This window comes from Lissotriton vulgaris, unplaced genomic scaffold, assembly GCF_964263255.1.
Source record: "Lissotriton vulgaris unplaced genomic scaffold, aLisVul1.2 SCAFFOLD_2573, whole genome shotgun sequence".
Lineage (NCBI taxonomy): Eukaryota > Metazoa > Chordata > Amphibia > Caudata > Salamandridae > Lissotriton > Lissotriton vulgaris.
The window spans coordinates 297,498-305,915 of record NW_028254733.1 but is presented as its reverse complement, the minus strand read 5'-3'; the positions used below and the strand labels follow the sequence as shown (position 1 = coordinate 305,915).

The following is an 8,418-nucleotide window of genomic DNA, read 5'->3' as shown; positions in this document are numbered from 1 at the left end:
TCTCGCTGCGAGAACTATAGTCGTCGGCTCAGCTGACAACGAGTGGAGACAAGAGCTGGCCAAGCGCCCAGCATCGTCAATGGGAGAAGGAGAGACAAGAACTGGCCACTCGCGCATGGGATTTCGTCGCGCGCGTGAGTAAGTCGCGGAGCTGCCGACGTGCACGCTCACGGTGACGTCTCCGCCGCGCGCCACAGCCCCATGATGAAGGTGACGTCAGTGAACGCTCGCCGTGACCAAAGTTACTTGCCCTGCTTGTAGAATACTATATGTATGTGTGACGGAGTGTGTGTGTGTTTCTAGGCGGGAGCAAGAGGGCTGGGTGTGAGTGAGTTTTGCCTCAAAGTGTGAAGGAGAGAGTGGCGAATGTGCGAAAAGAAGGGCAACCGTAGTGGGCAGGCGTGTGTGATGGAGATGTAGAAGGGGAATCAGCTTGGAGTGTGAGAGAGAGCGAGGGTGAAATGCATGTGCGTGGGAGAGAAATACATGCGTCTGTTTGAGAGAGATTGGCGAGTGCGTGAAGAGAGAACACGGGGACCGAGTGTGACTGCTCCTCAGCGTGTGAGATAGAGCAGTGAGTGAATATATACTTGATTAATAAATACGATCTAGTGACAATGATTTATTAAGAAAGTAAAGTTGTAACGTGTGTGTGTGTGTGTGTGTGTGTCCATCCATCCATCCATCCCTCCCTCCCTCCCTTTCAACCTGCAGAGCTGGGTGTTGGGGAGGGGAATGTGGGCCGGCTTATAAAGTAGTTGGCGTTTTTTAGGGAAAGGGAAAACTGGGATTCGAATATGAATGGGGTCCAGGAGAGGGGGAGAATGGTGGATTACATCTTAATTGCTTTGACCACGGGCACTGACATATGTTTTCACGCCCTCCTCCAAAGCAGCACCCTCTGACCCTCACACACCCTCACTCACCCTCACCCACCATCACTCACCCTCACACACCCTCACCCTCACACACCCTCACCCTCACACACGCTCACTCACCCTCACACACCCTCACTCGCCCTTACAGCCTCACACCCCTCACCCTCACAACCCTCTCACCCTCACACCCTCACCCTCAAACACCATTTCACTCAGGAACACCACCGCATCACTCAGGGACACCACCACATCACTCAGAGACACCACTCAAGGGTACCACCACGTCACTCAGGGACACCACCACATCACTCGGGGACACCACCACATCAGCTAACCATTCACAAACAATGTTTATATACCAATTGCAAATAAAAATAAAAAAAGGTTAATGCAAAGCATTGTCATTTACAATGCCAGTAACTCAAACTTTAATGCTGCGCCCCCTATTGCGTTGTAAATGCTTGTTTATTGACTGTTTGGTTCGTGCGTGTTAGTATGTATGAGTGTATGTGTATTTGTGAGTGAGTCTCCCGAAAGGGGGGGGGGGGGTACGAGTGTCTGCATGTGAATGCATGAGTGTGAGTGTGTATGCGTGTGCGCCCCTTCTCGGTTGTACTGAACGGCACTCGCTGCCTGCCTCTCTGCCTCAGCCCTCCCCCTGCTCCCGGGCTACTGGGGAAGGCCAAAAGAGGGCGACCAGGAACCGATCCTGCACCCGGAGCAGCCCAGCAGCAGCAGAAGAAAACCCTGCGCTGGGGGGTGGGTCCCCTGTCCCCTGTCCCCTGTCCTATCTTGGGGCAAAGGGTTTCATCTTTTTTGACCCAGTGTAAAGTTCAGCCGAATTTTCAATTTCCGAATGGAAAGTTATGGACCCTGCGTGTTGTGGACTTGATGGCGTTTTCTTTTTGAAGAAAGATACAATAAAAGAATAGAAGAAATGCCCCCACCCCCAAAAAACAGAAGAAGAAAAAACCAGAAGTGCCTCTAGCGAGAAGCAAAATGCCTACAGCACCTGGTATTCCCAGGCGGTCTCCCATCCAAGTACTAACCAGGCCCGACCCTGCTTAGCTTCCGAGATCGGACGAGATCGGGCGCATTCAGGGTGGTATGGCCGTAGGCACGAGAGCCTGCCGGTGCAGGCCTCTTGTGCTGAGCCAGCCCCTGTCACGTCACCAGGCTCCCTTCCAGTGCATTTAAACACTTCCAGTCCCTTTAAACACCTGCCCTCCCTTTCAAAGTTCCTGCACACGGCCAAGCACGGCCATCTCTCGCGCTTGCTGAAGCTGGGACCGCCCTTCTAAAGAAAGGGGCCGGCACTAGCAGCAGCAGCAGCACCAGCACACCAGCAGCCTGGCCTTTTCATTTAACAAGCGCCTAGCCTTGCTTCGCACTGGCCTCCAGGCACTTCTTGCTTTGCACTGAGCGAGTGAGGTGAGGGCCCGAGTAGTCCAGGGCCCTTCAGGTCACCCGCCTGGCTCTCTGCCTCAGCAGCCCCCTGCTCGCTCCCAGCCGAGAGAGGGGGGCCCGGAACCGGGGCCGGCGCTGCCCATCATCAGCAGCAGCAGCTTGCAGCAGCTCCCCACTGGGAGCCCTCTGTCCTAGGGCAAAGCTTTTCTTCCTTTTCTTTCAGTTTTCGAGTTTACAGTTAAGGGCCAGGCATATTGTAAACTCCATGCCGGATTTTGTATAAAATACATGAAAAAAAAAAGAAGGAAAAAAAAGCGGAGAGGAGAGGAGGAGAGCAGAATATGTTTTTTCTTTTTTTTTTTAAAAGTGCTCTTAGCGAGTTAGATTAGGTGTGATTGTGCAAGGGCCGAGCTTGGTGTCAGCGAGTGGCAACATACCTACAGGTATGGCCGTAGGCATGAGAGGCTGCCGCTTCAGGTCTCTTGTGCTGGCAACCCCCTCCACTCTGGAACCTGCTGCACTGCACCTCACTTGCACGCTTCACTCCAACAACCCTTGGCAAGCTTGCTACAGATAGCCAAATCTTCCTCCAGCCTTGCACTCGCTTCTTTTCCAATCACACACTGGCTCCGACCTCCCTTCAGGTGCCAGCCGGAGAGCTAGCAAAGCCGCAGCCTGGGCTTTTCACGTTGGGGCACATTTACAATAACTGGCGCATCCCTGCATATCGGCAGCAGGGATGCGCCAGTTATTGTGCGTCACGGCTGCGCCACCATGGATGCGCCGCACCATGGGGCAAAAATGGACAGATGCGTGACGCATCTGCTGCCGTAAAGGCGGCGCATTGCTGGAGTTGCGTCGCAGGCGCGACGCAGCTCCAGCAAGGCTCGGGGGTGCCCTATCCTTGAAATGCTGCGTCAAACCTTACGCCTGCTTCAAGCAGGCGCAGGGTTTTGACGCAGCATGGCCTTAAAAGTAGCTGACTGAAATCTTGTCGATTTCACTCAGCCACTTTTGGGAGGCGTTCTTGCGCCGTAACGCCTACATGTGGTGCAGGGCTTTACAACGTGATGCATCTCCCAGATGCGTCACGTTGTAAATACCCCGCAGAGTGGCGCTGGCTTTGCGCCGCCACTGCGTCGCAACGGCGGTGTAAAAGAGGCGCAAGGGGCTTGTAAAACTGCCCCCAAGTGCCTAGCCTTGCTTTGCACTGGCCTCTAAGGCACTCTATCAGGCCACTGCTCTATGTGGCAGCGCCTGCCGGGCTACCGCTCTTCAACTCTGGCTCGCCCGCAGAAACATTGGAGTGACACTTTTTTTTCTGTGCAGCTCTGGCTGCAAGTTTCCTTTTCCTATTTATCCGGGACAGAGGCCTGATATGCACATCACATCCATGTCCAGGGCCCGCCCCAGTGTGCATAGAGAAGAGAGACTCAGAGGAGGGACTGAGTGCTGCCTGGGTGAAGGGTCCTCCTTGTAAGCGGCCTGACTTCAGCAGCCGCCCCTCCTTAAGGGCAGTGAGGCCCTGCCCCGCCCTTTTTGGAGAAAAAGATTGCACGTCAGGCTGAAGAAAGGACAGCTAGACAAACACTCTTTATGTTCAGGCCAGGCAGCCAGGAGCTGAACATGCGCTAAATGCACAGGCTCCCGGCTGCCTAAGCTGAAGTTTGCTGGGCTGAGGACGGCACAGCTCCGGTGGGCCTGACCTCCTCAGCTCAGCAAATGTCCTGGAGGCCCTCCCCCTCGTGACAAGGGAGAGCGTCCGTGATAGCCTCGTAGCGGGGCGCTTCGTTTTTAAGCCCTGAAGTGCCAACGGCCGAGTGTCTGTCGCTGACTCTGTCCCCCATCCTGCTCTGTGACCAGTGAGGGACTGCTGCCTCCCCTCATTGGCTGACCAAGGTAGCAGTCCCAACCCTCCTGGCAGCTCCCCGAGCCCTGCAGCAGCAGTTGAGTGTCGCTTTTTAGGTCTCGTCTGCGAAAAGCACGTGAAAGCGCGCTCTCGCTGCGAGAACTATAGTCGTCGGCTCAGCTGACAACGAGTGGAGACAAGAGCTGGCCAAGCGCCCAGCATCGTCAATGGGAGAAGGAGAGACAAGAACTGGCCACTCGCGCATGGGATTTCGTCGCGCGCGTGAGTAAGTCGCGGAGCTGCCGACGTGCACGCTCACGGTGACGTCTCCGCCGCGCGCCACAGCCCCATGATGAAGGTGACGTCAGTGAACGCTCGCCGTGACCAAAGTTACTTGCCCTGCTTGTAGAATACTATATGTATGTGTGACGGAGTGTGTGTGTGTTTCTAGGCGGGAGCAAGAGGGCTGGGTGTGAGTGAGTTTTGCCTCAAAGTGTGAAGGAGAGAGTGGCGAATGTGCGAAAAGAAGGGCAACCGTAGTGGGCAGGCGTGTGTGATGGAGATGTAGAAGGGGAATCAGCTTGGAGTGTGAGAGAGAGCGAGGGTGAAATGCATGTGCGTGGGAGAGAAATACATGCGTCTGTTTGAGAGAGATTGGCGAGTGCGTGAAGAGAGAACACGGGGACCGAGTGTGACTGCTCCTCAGCGTGTGAGATAGAGCAGTGAGTGAATATATACTTGATTAATAAATACGATCTAGTGACAATGATTTATTAAGAAAGTAAAGTTGTAACGTGTGTGTGTGTGTGTGTGTGTGTCCATCCATCCATCCATCCCTCCCTCCCTCCCTTTCAACCTGCAGAGCTGGGTGTTGGGGAGGGGAATGTGGGCCGGCTTATAAAGTAGTTGGCGTTTTTTAGGGAAAGGGAAAACTGGGATTCGAATATGAATGGGGTCCAGGAGAGGGGGAGAATGGTGGATTACATCTTAATTGCTTTGACCACGGGCACTGACATATGTTTTCACGCCCTCCTCCAAAGCAGCACCCTCTGACCCTCACACACCCTCACTCACCCTCACCCACCATCACTCACCCTCACACACCCTCACCCTCACACACCCTCACCCTCACACACGCTCACTCACCCTCACACACCCTCACTCGCCCTTACAGCCTCACACCCCTCACCCTCACAACCCTCTCACCCTCACACCCTCACCCTCAAACACCATTTCACTCAGGAACACCACCGCATCACTCAGGGACACCACCACATCACTCAGAGACACCACTCAAGGGTACCACCACGTCACTCAGGGACACCACCACATCACTCGGGGACACCACCACATCAGCTAACCATTCACAAACAATGTTTATATACCAATTGCAAATAAAAATAAAAAAAGGTTAATGCAAAGCATTGTCATTTACAATGCCAGTAACTCAAACTTTAATGCTGCGCCCCCTATTGCGTTGTAAATGCTTGTTTATTGACTGTTTGGTTCGTGCGTGTTAGTATGTATGAGTGTATGTGTATTTGTGAGTGAGTCTCCCGAAAGGGGGGGGGGGGGTACGAGTGTCTGCATGTGAATGCATGAGTGTGAGTGTGTATGCGTGTGCGCCCCTTCTCGGTTGTACTGAACGGCACTCGCTGCCTGCCTCTCTGCCTCAGCCCTCCCCCTGCTCCCGGGCTACTGGGGAAGGCCAAAAGAGGGCGACCAGGAACCGATCCTGCACCCGGAGCAGCCCAGCAGCAGCAGAAGAAAACCCTGCGCTGGGGGGTGGGTCCCCTGTCCCCTGTCCCCTGTCCTATCTTGGGGCAAAGGGTTTCATCTTTTTTGACCCAGTGTAAAGTTCAGCCGAATTTTCAATTTCCGAATGGAAAGTTATGGACCCTGCGTGTTGTGGACTTGATGGCGTTTTCTTTTTGAAGAAAGATACAATAAAAGAATAGAAGAAATGCCCCCACCCCCAAAAAACAGAAGAAGAAAAAACCAGAAGTGCCTCTAGCGAGAAGCAAAATGCCTACAGCACCTGGTATTCCCAGGCGGTCTCCCATCCAAGTACTAACCAGGCCCGACCCTGCTTAGCTTCCGAGATCGGACGAGATCGGGCGCATTCAGGGTGGTATGGCCGTAGGCACGAGAGCCTGCCGGTGCAGGCCTCTTGTGCTGAGCCAGCCCCTGTCACGTCACCAGGCTCCCTTCCAGTGCATTTAAACACTTCCAGTCCCTTTAAACACCTGCCCTCCCTTTCAAAGTTCCTGCACACGGCCAAGCACGGCCATCTCTCGCGCTTGCTGAAGCTGGGACCGCCCTTCTAAAGAAAGGGGCCGGCACTAGCAGCAGCAGCAGCACCAGCACACCAGCAGCCTGGCCTTTTCATTTAACAAGCGCCTAGCCTTGCTTCGCACTGGCCTCCAGGCACTTCTTGCTTTGCACTGAGCGAGTGAGGTGAGGGCCCGAGTAGTCCAGGGCCCTTCAGGTCACCCGCCTGGCTCTCTGCCTCAGCAGCCCCCTGCTCGCTCCCAGCCGAGAGAGGGGGGCCCGGAACCGGGGCCGGCGCTGCCCATCATCAGCAGCAGCAGCTTGCAGCAGCTCCCCACTGGGAGCCCTCTGTCCTAGGGCAAAGCTTTTCTTCCTTTTCTTTCAGTTTTCGAGTTTACAGTTAAGGGCCAGGCATATTGTAAACTCCATGCCGGATTTTGTATAAAATACATGAAAAAAAAAAGAAGGAAAAAAAAGCGGAGAGGAGAGGAGGAGAGCAGAATATGTTTTTTCTTTTTTTTTTTAAAAGTGCTCTTAGCGAGTTAGATTAGGTGTGATTGTGCAAGGGCCGAGCTTGGTGTCAGCGAGTGGCAACATACCTACAGGTATGGCCGTAGGCATGAGAGGCTGCCGCTTCAGGTCTCTTGTGCTGGCAACCCCCTCCACTCTGGAACCTGCTGCACTGCACCTCACTTGCACGCTTCACTCCAACAACCCTTGGCAAGCTTGCTACAGATAGCCAAATCTTCCTCCAGCCTTGCACTCGCTTCTTTTCCAATCACACACTGGCTCCGACCTCCCTTCAGGTGCCAGCCGGAGAGCTAGCAAAGCCGCAGCCTGGGCTTTTCACGTTGGGGCACATTTACAATAACTGGCGCATCCCTGCATATCGGCAGCAGGGATGCGCCAGTTATTGTGCGTCACGGCTGCGCCACCATGGATGCGCCGCACCATGGGGCAAAAATGGACAGATGCGTGACGCATCTGCTGCCGTAAAGGCGGCGCATTGCTGGAGTTGCGTCGCAGGCGCGACGCAGCTCCAGCAAGGCTCGGGGGTGCCCTATCCTTGAAATGCTGCGTCAAACCTTACGCCTGCTTCAAGCAGGCGTAGGGTTTTGACGCAGCATGGCCTTAAAAGTAGCTGACTGAAATCTTGTCGATTTCACTCAGCCACTTTTGGGAGGCGTTCTTGCGCCGTAACGCCTACATGTGGTGCAGGGCTTTACAACGTGATGCATCTCCCAGATGCGTCACGTTGTAAATACCCCGCAGAGTGGCGCTGGCTTTGCGCCGCCACTGCGTCGCAACGGCGGTGTAAAAGAGGCGCAAGGGGCTTGTAAAACTGCCCCCAAGTGCCTAGCCTTGCTTTGCACTGGCCTCTAAGGCACTCTATCAGGCCACTGCTCTATGTGGCAGCGCCTGCCGGGCTACCGCTCTTCAACTCTGGCTCGCCCGCAGAAACATTGGAGTGACACTTTTTTTTCTGTGCAGCTCTGGCTGCAAGTTTCCTTTTCCTATTTATCCGGGACAGAGGCCTGATATGCACATCACATCCATGTCCAGGGCCCGCCCCAGTGTGCATAGAGAAGAGAGACTCAGAGGAGGGACTGAGTGCTGCCTGGGTGAAGGGTCCTCCTTGTAAGCGGCCTGACTTCAGCAGCCGCCCCTCCTTAAGGGCAGTGAGGCCCTGCCCCGCCCTTTTTGGAGAAAAAGATTGCACGTCAGGCTGAAGAAAGGACAGCTAGACAAACACTCTTTATGTTCAGGCCAGGCAGCCAGGAGCTGAACATGCGCTAAATGCACAGGCTCCCGGCTGCCTAAGCTGAAGTTTGCTGGGCTGAGGACGGCACAGCTCCGGTGGGCCTGACCTCCTCAGCTCAGCAAATGTCCTGGAGGCCCTCCCCCTCGTGACAAGGGAGAGCGTCCGTGATAGCCTCGTAGCGGGGCGCTTCGTTTTTAAGCCCTGAAGTGCCAACGGCCGAGTGTCTGTCGCTGACTCTGTCCCCCATCCTG

At 54.7% G+C, this 8,418-nt stretch overlaps 2 non-coding genes across 2 annotated transcripts; both read right to left on the bottom strand.

Moving 5' to 3' along the window:
- Positions 1 to 1,878: 1,878 nt before the first annotated feature.
- On the bottom strand, positions 1,879 to 1,997 carry LOC147659440 (5S ribosomal RNA). The gene has a single exon (XR_015307251.1). It is a non-coding gene; the product is annotated as a 5S ribosomal RNA (ribosomal RNA).
- Positions 1,998 to 6,160: 4,163 nt separating this feature from the next.
- Positions 6,161 to 6,279, bottom strand: LOC147659439 (5S ribosomal RNA). The gene has a single exon (XR_015307250.1). It is a non-coding gene; the product is annotated as a 5S ribosomal RNA (ribosomal RNA).
- Between the last annotated feature and the right edge of the window lie 2,139 nt (positions 6,280 to 8,418).